Genomic DNA, 12,296 nt, shown 5'->3' on the forward strand with positions numbered 1-12,296 from the left:
ATAATAAAAGTCCATCATAAAGTACATATGCATATCACCGCCAAAAACTGCATCTCATCTGCTATATATATCTCAAAAAATCATAATGTCTCCAACTATAGTACAATGATATACCCCGAAGGGTCAAAATGTCACACATGCACATGGGACTAGCCTGTGCTCTCCCTATCTCCTACTCCTCTTGAGGGCCCCATTGGTGGTTGTAGTGGTGCTCTCATCCTAATAGATCCACCTGACTATTGGCTATGTGCTCTATGTGACCTTGTAGTCTTTGTATAGGAGGGAACTCTTTGTGCCCCTGGTACCGTCTGATGATACATGTTTCTATAATACTGCATCTCTCATGCTAATCTATCTATATGCTTTTGAGAGCCTGTAATCTCTGTAAAACTGGGCCTAGACCCCCAAGTTTCAGCAACTACTATGACATATCCCTCTCTCAAATTTTAATCGACTCTGCCTCAGCCCTGCTCAATCTCCCTTGAAGAGCATCAAGCTCCTTGTTCATCCTTTGCATCTCCTCCCTAAGTTGCCTTATGGATCCCCCAATCCTAGAAGGCTCCAATAGCTCTGAGGTCGTATCGGCCTTTGTCCTCAGACTATCTCATTCAAAGATAGCCACCTCTAGGTCTTGTCATAGAGAATCCCCCTCTGACCTCATCTTATCCACCCTCTGCCTCCCTGTGGCTAGCTAGTCCTCTAGACTCTGTGTCCTAGCCCTCTTTGCATCCCGCTCCAAAATGGCCTGGTGAAAATTGGCTTGTGGTACCTATGCTACCTACACTCCTATCTTTCCCTCTTTCCCACCCTCCCCAGATGGTATATCTATCAACTTAGCTCCCTCTCCTGCTCCCTCTCCTCTGAAGGTCCCCCAATTTGTGTTGCGGGTGGCTAAACCTGTAAAGACACCTCTGCTCATGGTACCTATTGTCCTCTCCCTCTCCTCCTCGACATCCATTGTCTAACCCTAGCCCCTCTAGTCACCTCTTGCTCTCCAACCACATCTTCCTCACCTCCCACAATCTCATCCACTGTTGGTCTCCTCTCATCCTCCTCTAAAACCCTGGTACTAACAATCAGAAAGGCATGTGTGCCTCCCACCATGCGGCGTATGCATATGTGCAGCTTAGATCATCACCCACCTCTAACCGCTCATCCCATGTCACCACAACTTCCCAGGTGTAGCTCAGACATATCACAAATGGACCTACAGACTCACCCCATGTGACATGCTCCCTAGTAATTTGTGGGTGTCTGAACTCATGCCCGACGATATCCTAGATCAACCTAAACTATCTCATGACTCTATGTGGTAGATATTGATCAATAACATGAATCATCTGACCAAATAGCTAGCACTCAATCTGCACCCATGCCAGCTAATAGTTGTGCCTCTAGCAGTCACAATCCCTATATGGTTTACATGTGAATGTATCTACTTAAGTTTTCACCTCAAAAACTGACTTGCAACTTGTTAGTCCATGAAAAATAAAGGCTACAGGAAATGAAGCTTCAACCAATTAAACAACATGAAATAAAGTAAATAAAACAAATTATACCTTCATGGATTATGTCTCATTGTGTCCTAACCCCATTTTTCTTGGTTGCAAATGATTTGCTCTCAGACAAGCATTGGTAGCTTCCAAGATGGAAAGTGTGGAATGGACTGATAAATGATATGCAAAAGCTATGTGATAATATACTAATATGATATGAAAATTATTCATGCTAATTTTCTAAAAATTCTTAAATGCTTAGACAAATGACCTCACGGATGCAAAGATTAAGACTCCTAGTTAACTTAGACTATTCGACATTGGGCTCAAAATGCACTAGAACTCCTCTATTTATATATTTTTGAGTGCATAAGCTTAGGTGGAAGAGATCAACGATCATGATTAAATCTTTCTTTTTGGATGGCTATGAGCAAGAGGCTGAAGGTTGAGAGAAAGGGGAAAGGAGAAGACAAGTGTCACTCATCTCACCTTGACTGGGAGGAAGACAGAGAGAATCTAGGATTGGTTGGAGAATATTTAGGGATGGAGGGATAAGTGGAGATGGACTAGGATTAGGTGGACAAAACTTCCTCCAAGAATATAGGAGTGTTGAAGCAAAAATAGGGAGGTTTCAAATATTATGTGCACGTACACATTTTATTCATGAATATGGGAGTTGGAGATAAGTGGCTTATAAATGATTTATTTTTTATTTCATTTTATTGATTTAAATTAGCCACAACATGGATGATTTGGCAAAGGTGGAGATGAAGGATGACTTGGAAAGTGAATAGTACACAAATATGATAAGGAATGATAATTAAATATTTAATATTTAATTATTTGGCTTAGAAGAAAGGGAGTAATGAATTAATTAATTAAATGTTTCAACTCAATTAATTAATAGAAGAATATTAAATACTAATGAATTAAAGAAATTAATGTTTTGAAATTAATTATTTAATAGAAGAATAAATATAAATATTTATTTAATTACTCATAGCCAATTTTCTGTGTATACATTTTGCCCTCTTTGAAATGATGTTGAAACAACATTGTTTCAAAGATTAAATCAAGTCTCGATGATGCCCCTGACGATGAAAATCCTGATTGTGTGTCCCCTCGGGAGATTGATCGTGCAATTATGAAAATTTTGATTGAGCGATTAATCTCACAAGAATTAATTGAAAAAAATTGATTAAAAATAGGCCCTTCAATTGAATTTACTTTTGAAAAATAAATAAAATTGCCTCATTAATTACCCCGTTAAAAAAAATAAAAAAGGTAATAATAAAATTAACCATGGGCCCATTTTATCCTCATTTACAATTTGTCATCTTTTGGAGAGAAAAGAGAAATTATCTTGGAGTGTTGAGCTGGCAAGATGGTGATCCTGTATCAGAACCACATATTTGAGTGCGTTCATCGATATCAGCGACCTATCGAGTACAGCCCACCGGTGAGTGACCTATCCCAAGCTTATTTTTAAATTTCTATACAAATTTTCATGTTTTTCGCATTATTTAGGTTCTCTTTGAGAATTTTTTGATTTTCCCGCTTTTCTTTCTTTCTTTTGCTTCTTAGGTTAGCACTTTAGTTGGTTAGGTTATCACTTTTATTCATTTACAACACTCACCTTTTATGTTCACGCTTTTGTCTTTTGGGTTAGCGCATTTGCTTGGTTAGCGCTTTTGCATGTTAAGGTTGTGCATTTGTGATTTATGTTAGTTATTTTTCTTGAATTCATGCATGTGCTTGTTTTGGTCATGCATTTATGATTTATGTTAGCGCTTTCACTTTGTTTAGCACCTGAGTATATTATGTTATCGCATATGTTATAATGCACAACACTTTTATTGAAAAATGAACTTTTTGATTGATGTAATGTTTGAATTCACTCTGATGGATTTGATAGGTTGTTTGATGCTCCAATTTGATAGATTGATAGACAAATGATGATGATTGATAAGATTGATCGATGATTTGATTGATTTGATTTGATAGATAAATTGGTGATTGATGAACATTTTGAGTGCTTGATAGATGTTTTGATCGATAGGATAGTTGTTTGTTAAAACCATGATTGATGGTTTGATAGGAGCTCCAAGAGAGTAATTTATTCTCTGATAAAGAGCTTGATATGTTGATTATTTGATTGATAACATGATTTTTTTAATAGATAATATTTACTTGAAATGTTTGATTGATAAGATAGATGATTGATAGACAAACTTGTCTGATTAAACAAGAGAAACTTGATGTTCTCCAATGTCGGGAGAAATTCTCGGTGATGTGCCACTTAGTGTCGGAGTTGAGTCAGGATGAGATTAGACACATTGATTCTTATGGTCTATGTCATCTCTTATATATGCATGATATCACAAATAATAGGGGTCTTTTGACAGCATTAGCCGAGAGATGGCATAGTGAGCATAACATGTTTCACCTACCCATTGGTGAGATCAGTGTTATGCTTGAGGATGTGTCTAGGATCTTACATATCCTTGTTACTGACGAGCTTGTCTAGTATGACTACAAAGATTTAGGAGGAACGGAGGCTTGCAGGGCAAGTTTTGGAGATGAGAGCATTGATGGTGGGGAGATTAGATGGGAGGATATGATTATGCATTATGAGACTCTCCCAGTTATACTTGCAGGTTTCGTTGGTGGATTCATCTACCCAGATAGGAGATAAGAAGGGTTTGTTGTCAGATGGGGAAACATTCTTCAGAGTATGATGGATCACTATACTCAATATGCATGGGGTATTTGCATGCTCGTGCATCTTTATCGTGATTTGCATCAGGTTGTTTATGATGGCGGGGCTAGTTTATGTACTGGGTGCACACTCCTCCAAATATGGTGTTGGGAGCACATTCTTGTCACATGGCCAATGTATGATAGGGTTTAAGGTGACGGTCAGTCTTTTGTTTACTTGTACAGAGGTATCATTACTCAGCCTAAACTGGGTAAGCTACAGTATTGCAGATGGGTTCTTGATTTGATGGATATAGTTATTTGGCGGTGATGCATATATTGTGACCCTTGGTTAGAGAATACTCGTGTATTATCATTGAACTTGCAGAGCAAATATCTGATCAGTCATACTCCTTTCATCATTGAGAGAAATTTATTTGGTTGGATCTTGAGACAGTTCCAGATCATTCAACATATGCCTTCTAGTGTGGCCATGTATGTACGAGCATACAAGGATAGGTGAGATTGGGGTCCTTCCTTGTCTTTTGATATAGCATACACAAAGTTTTTGGTTGTTCCTATTAGTGCTTATGATTTGAGATCTCATATTTTAGATGTAGATATCATAGCTGATTATGCTTAGTATCTTCTTACTCATCCATTCCTTCACATTACTGATCCTGTAGACCCTCCTCCCAACTTAGGAGGTGAGTCAGATTCTAATGATCCAATTATGAGGAGACAGAGATGAAGATAGAGGTGAGAGTGCAGATCTGCTCAAGAGGCTGGGGGAGATGATGGGGATGAGGGTGGTGATGGTCGCAGAGGGAGGAGAGGATGGAGAGGAGGTAGGGCTAGAGTCCATGGTCGACCTTTCGAACAAATTGTTCAGATTGGCAGGATAGGGAGACCACTTACTATGATAGGTAGAGATGCAAATCGATTTTGTGGGAGGGATGCAGGGAGGGATACAGGAAGAGGCAGTGGCAGGATAGGATCAGCGAGAGGACTACCTTCTCCTGGTTTGGGTAGAGGCAATGGATTGGACAAAGGTCGAGGGAGGGGGATTGATTTTGGTCAGATCCATCCAGATCCTAGGGTCATAGTAACACAGGGAGGTTAGGATGAGGAGAAGGAGGATTCAAAGGACCATGTGCCACTAATTTATTGATGGATCTTGAGATCCATGGAGGTTCAGACAGGAGAGGTGGGTGATGATGAGGCTATGCAGGATGCACCTCAACAAGATGTGACTTTAGATGATCTTAGAGCATAGATTAATCAGCTAAGAGCGTAAGTATAGGATCTTACCGTTGAGAGAGATAGAGCATTAAGGAGATACTGAGATGTACAAGATACACTTGATCATATACAAGAGGTTGGTTCTAGTAAACTCTTAGTCGGTACTATCAAAGCATTATTTTGGGTTAGGAAGGAGACTGGACATTGGCAGAGATTATATGACAATTTGGTCTTAAAGAACCAGAGAGCAGGTGGTTATGTGACTATAGTCAGGATGGATACCAACAGTGGTGGGGTTATGGTGCCTCCTCAGAGGTGTAGAGACAGGGATCTAGGAGTAGGACCATCTGGTGGGTCTTCTTTTCCACCTCCATAGAGATAGACAAATTTGGGCGGCAATGGCACTAGACACCCTTGATTTATATCTTTGGAGACTTGATTTGTATCATGGGACATTGTATTTTATTGATTATTGCTTTGTGATATCATTGTATACTTGGACTTTTTTATGTTTATGATGATATCCAGACATGGACTTTATATGATGATTTGATTCATTATTTATCATGCATGCTACTATGATGATGATGACCTATATGTATTGATTACATGCATGATACTATGATGATATTTTCTTTCCTTTATATTTTATGATGTTATAATGATCTATATGCCTCTATGATATAATGATGATCTTAATGAAATGATGTTACCTATGATTATATGATCTATATGATGAGGATGTTTGTATAATTTGCATGATCTATATGTATTCTATGATGCTTAACTTAAATGATTAAATGCAATGATCTATATGAAAATGCTTATAATGATGACTTATGCAATGGATGTTTATATCTATTCCATGATGTACATGCATATGATGATGAAATGATACTAAATTAGATGTATTTTATTTTGATTTGATGATTTGGATGATGTTTATAGATGATAATGTAAATGCCTATGATGATTATATGATGAGATATTAATAATAATGATGTAATAATATAGTTAATGAATCTACATGCAAAAATGCAATTAAATGAACCTAATGGATAAATGATTCTAAAGGAGCTAATGGTAACTAAATGCGAAAATGATAATTATAAATGAACCTAATACAACTAATAATGATATGATCAATGCAAATTGAACTCTATTCAAACTAACGCAATCCTAATGCAATTAAAATGAAGGCAACTAATTAATGATGAATGATGAACGATATGATGATTATGCAAACCTAATGATTGAAAGATGAAATGAACCTAAATAATTGAATGCAACCTAATGCAAATTAATATGATCAATGCAAAAAAAAATTGTTTGTCCAAATATACTCAATCTTTATTCCAATCGTTGATCTCAAATGAAATGGAATGCTTATAATGCAAATGCGAATGACACTAATCTAAAATGATCCAACTTAAATGATATTACCATTCCTCACATGCTTTCTTGTAACAATTCTTGATTTCATCATTGAGTTTTTAAATTATTGTAGGAAAATACAAGCAACTTGACATAATGATTCAAGCTAACTTGAGTACTTCTTACATGGATTTTGATATAGCAAGTTAATACAAGCAACTTGATATGATGAACCAAGTTGACCTGAGTATTTCTTGTAGAACAGACAAGGATTATCCCCTTTGATGCATGACTCGGTATGTCCTCCATGATCTGTTGCCGATCATATCCTTAGACGAGTACATACATTACTAAGAAATAAACCACAAACAATAAACAAAGAAAATAATCACGCCCCATCATAGCTCCTATAGTCATGGACACCATCAAGTTGCATAGGGTACATGATTAGCAAAAATTGAGATATAAACATTGAATCATGTATGTCGCACATATGTTCTCATAGTCATTAACTGATATAATCATCTTGATGAATGACCATTGATAATCCTTCATTACTTTCTGATTGAATCTTTGTATTCTGAGTTTCACAATTCAGTTGTCATAAATGTCTCAATCTTCGTTGCCTTGTTGCTCGTCATCTATTTCAAAACCCTATGTGTTTTTGGTTTTTCAAAGTTTTTGAATCCTTTTGGATTTTTTGAAGCTTTTATAGATGCAAAGGTTTTAGGATTTTTCCCCCAGCGCAAACAAACTTTATAATGGATATATAAAGAAAAATCCAAACCATGGTGGGATACAATGTAGATATGATTAACTCTGATAAAATCCAAGACAGTGACTACGCTAAGTATGTCAAAGATTGATAACTGTTGATAATCTGCAAATTTCTTGCTAATGGTTCAAAGCAATGGATGTGGTAGATGAAATGGATATACTAGTATGGATAGATGCAATGGGATGGATAGATGAGCAAAGCGATCTCATAGATGGAAGAACCCACTTTCAGATAACCTCTGTTTACCAAGTTTTCACCATCTAAATTTATTGCATTTTTCATATATTTGATTTTTTTTAATGTTTTCGTTGTTTTACATTGTTTTTGTATTTTACTCTTTATGCTTTTTAGGGATTTTCCCGCTTTTATGATTTTTAGACTTTTTCTGCTTTTTCACTATTTTTTAGTATTTTCTACTAATACTTTTAGACGTAGAATTTATTTAGATGCATAGTTGATAGGATCATCAAACCAATCACTTTGTGGTGTAGATAATCTGTATGCTTCTGAATCATATGATGCTACCACAACAAAAGGACCCAACTAGTTTGGCTCAAATTTGCCTTTCTTTTCTCGATCTTGTTGATTGCATGGATTTTCTCTTAGGACTAGATCTCCAATCTGAAAATTTTGTGGCTTAACTATGTGGTTGTAGCTTCCTGCCATCCTTTGTTGGTATGATTTTAAGTGATTTGAAGCATTTGGCGACGTTCTTGAATCAGTTCAAATTCTTGAACCCGACAAACTCGTTGTTCTTCCTTTGGGATAAGACCTTTCAAGGACACCCGTAAAGAAGGTATCTCTACTTCTACTCATAATATTGCTTCTGATCCATACACAAGGCAATATAGAGTTTCCCCTGCTGGTGTACGAATTCTAGTTCAGTATGCCCATAGAGCGGGATTTAGTTGAACATGCCAGTCTTTACCGGCTTCATTGATTGTTTTCTTTAGAATCTTTAGGATTATTTTATTTGATGCCTCGGCTTGACCATTTCCCTGTGGGTAATATGGTGTCGAAAATATATGTTGGATATGAAATCACTCACATAGTTCCTTGATGTCTTGATTCTTAAATGGTCTCCCATTATCAGTGATGATGGTCATAGGGACACCATAGTGATAGATTATGTAGTTTAAAGATAAATTATAATATTTACTTTCATGTCACCTTTGTTAAAGGCACTACTTCAATCCATTTAGTAAAATAATTAGTAGTAGTCAAAATAAACTTATGTCCATTAGGAGATGAAGGATTTATCTTACCCACTAGGTCAAGTCCCCATTGAGAGAACGGCCATGATCCTGCTATAGGGTGCAGTTATTGTGTTGGTGCATGGATGAGATTCCCATGGATCTGACATTTTTTGTATTTCTTGGTATATGTAAATGAATCTCTCTCCATAGTAGGCCAATAGTAACCCAATCAAATAAGTTTCTTAGCTAGCGTTAAGCCACTTGAGTGCGTGCCACAAATACCTTCGTGGACTTCGTTGAGAACTTTCTCAGATTCTTCCTATTTGAGACACCTCAGTAGAGTTCTATCTAGACCTCGTCTATATAAAGTATCGTCAATGATAGTATAGCGAGATGACTGATGAATAAAATTTATTTTCTGATTGCGGAATAGGTCTGGGGGAAGGATATTATCCTTCAAGTATCGATAAGTTTGGCTATATAAGGATTGATTAGTTCTAAATATGTGGCAAATCATGTGGGTGTTCTGGGACTCAATAGTGCGATGCAAGATATCTTCCACCAGGAATTCATAATGTTGTTAATTCTCTGGAGTTTGCAAAAGAGATGCTATTGTATCCATTGCATCTATTGCTTTATTCTCATTCCTTGGGATCTGAGTGACTGATATTTTTTCAAAGTGCTCTTTAAAATCTTCAACCAGCTTTTTATAGGGCATAATCTTGTCATCCTTGATTTGATAATCATCATTTATCTGGTTTATTATGAGTTGTGAATCTCCATAAACATGTAATTCCTTTATGTTCCATTCAATGGCCATTTTGATCCCAATGACATTTGCCTCATACTCTAAAGTGTTGTTCGTGCATGGGAATCGCAGTCTATATGATTTTGGAATTGTGTGGCCTTGAGGTGTTATGAACAAGATTCCTGCATCTGATCCATGTTGTGTATAGGAGCCATCAAATTATATTTCCTAAAAATTTGTGCTATCTGTCAGAATGTCTACATCAGGAAATTCAATGTGCAATGGTGTGTCATCTTGTAGGGGTACTTCAGCCAATTGATCAGCAATTACTTGTCCTTTGATAACTTTCTGATCAACATATTCTATGTCAAACTCACTTAGTATCATAACCCATTTGGACAATCTACTTGTCAATGTCGGCATGCTTAGAAAATACTTCAATGGATCTATTTTTTATATCAATTTCACATAATGAGTCGGCATATAATGTTGCAATTACTGAGTTGCAAATAGTATTGCTAGGCATGTCTTCTCAATTGATGTGTAGTTCAATTTATAGCCTACAACTATTTTGCTGATGTAATATACCGCTCTTTATTTTCCTTCTTCATCGTGTTGTGCTAAGAGAGCTCCCAATGATACATTTGTTGTTGAGATGTAAAGAAATAATGGTTTCCCTTTGATCGGTGATACCCGTACCAGAGGATTCACCAGATATTCCTTGATTTGCATGAAAGCTTCCTCACATTTATGATCCCATTTGAATGGAATATTCTTGTGTAATAAGTGAGTGAAGGGATGACATCTATCAACTAACTGAGAAATGAATCTTCTAATTGGCTGAAATCTCCCTTGTAGAGAACGCAACTGGCTTATGTTCTTAGGTGACTCCATCTCCATGATAGCTTTAACTTTCTCAGGGTCTACTTCAATTCCATGAGTTGATATAATGTAGCCAAGGAGTTTTCCTGAGGTAATGTCGAATACACATTTCTTTGGGTTCAATCTTAACTGATATTTCTCAAGCCTATCAAAGATCTTGCCCAAGATCTTCAAGTGTTCTTTCCTTGTATGAAATTTTACAAGTATGTCATCCACATAGTCTTCTATTAATATGTGCATCATGTCATGGAAAATTATTGTCATGGCTCTCTAATAAGTTGCTCCTACATTTTTAAGCCCAAATGGCATAACATTCCAACAGTAGGTACCCCATTCACAAGTGAATGTTGTCTTCTCCTAATCTTCAAGGGCGATTTTTATTTGATTGTACCCCGAAATCCATCCATTAAGGAAAATATCTCATGACGTGCTGATAAATCTACAATTATATCAATGTTTGGCAGTGGGAAATCATCTTTGGGACATGCTTTGTTCAAATCTCTGAAGTCGGTATAGACTCTTATTCTTTTATCCTATTTTTACAATGGTACAATGCTTGAAACCCACTCTAGATAAGCAACAGGTCTTATGAAACCCACATCTAATAGTTTCTTTACCTCTATTTTGACAAGTAGAGCGATATGTGGATGCATCTTCTTTAGCTTTTGCTTGTCTGGTTTTGCTTTTGGATCTACATTGAGATGGTGCATGATAAGATTTGGATCAAACCCTGGCATGTTTGCATAGGACCAAGCAAAATTTATTTGCCTTTTTTTAAAGAACTCTATATAGTCTTTCTTTTCTTCATCTGATAATGATGCAGTAGGATGAAGGACCTTGGGATCCTTTAGTGTGCCAATGTTTATTGCTTCTATTGGCTCTATCAATATGCTAGATCTCTCCTTAAAATATGTAGGGAGGGTGTCAAACCTTCAATCTTCTGGTGCCTCAAGGAGGTTTTCACCATCAGATTTGTCTTTTATTTTCTCTTGACTGATCTAGTGTTGCCATGAAATGGTTTTCAACACTAGGTCTTTTTCCTTGTTTTATTTCAATTTTGCGACTGGACAGTTTAGCACCCTCCTGACTACAAGAAGAGTTACTTGATTCATGAGTGGAAGATATCTTAGGTGTTCTTGGTTCAATGGCATTAAGATATACGACTAAGGCATGATCATTGGAAAAGATATCAAATTCAGGGTTTTCAATGTTTTCCTAGTCAATCAGTTCTAGATGAAGCATAGGTAGGTCATAGTCTTCGTCATCATTGGGTATTTCAATATTCATGATGTAATAGTCATAATTTGGCATTGAGTAGGTGATGTCATAGATAGAACTCTCTTGAGGATAATCTCTCCCAAGTGCTCTACAATTAGCTCTAACAAAGTCAAGATGAGTATTTTACGACTCGCTCTCAAGTGACTCATCATCTGATGTTCATCCCTAAAATGAATGAATTGTATTAACACATACATCTTTGGTATTGTAGGTTCCCTCTGGGTCAATTTCATCAGATTCATTTGTGGCTTGAAGTTGACATACTTGTGCACATGGCGTAGAGGATTTTGTTACTTTTTTCTTTGCTAGCGTCTACCTTCTTTCGAACTCGGCTTCCTCTGGACTAATAGTCATTCTTGCTTGACTTTATATCAGTTCTTGTAGAGTTCTTTCAGATATTATTTTTTCTTGCTCAATGTTTGATATAAACCCAATATTATGTTGATCTTTTGATTATTTATTAGTGACTGTTTGTGTTCCCTGTGTTGACACTTCTTGGATCTTCTCATCCTCTTTTCTTTGTTGTCTTGCATATGCCTCTTTTCTATGAATCCTGATTTCTTCTTGTCTTCTTTCCAGCACTCTTCTTTGTTTTATGGAAAGTG

This window comes from Cryptomeria japonica, chromosome 11, assembly GCF_030272615.1.
Source record: "Cryptomeria japonica chromosome 11, Sugi_1.0, whole genome shotgun sequence".
Lineage (NCBI taxonomy): Eukaryota > Viridiplantae > Streptophyta > Pinopsida > Cupressales > Cupressaceae > Cryptomeria > Cryptomeria japonica.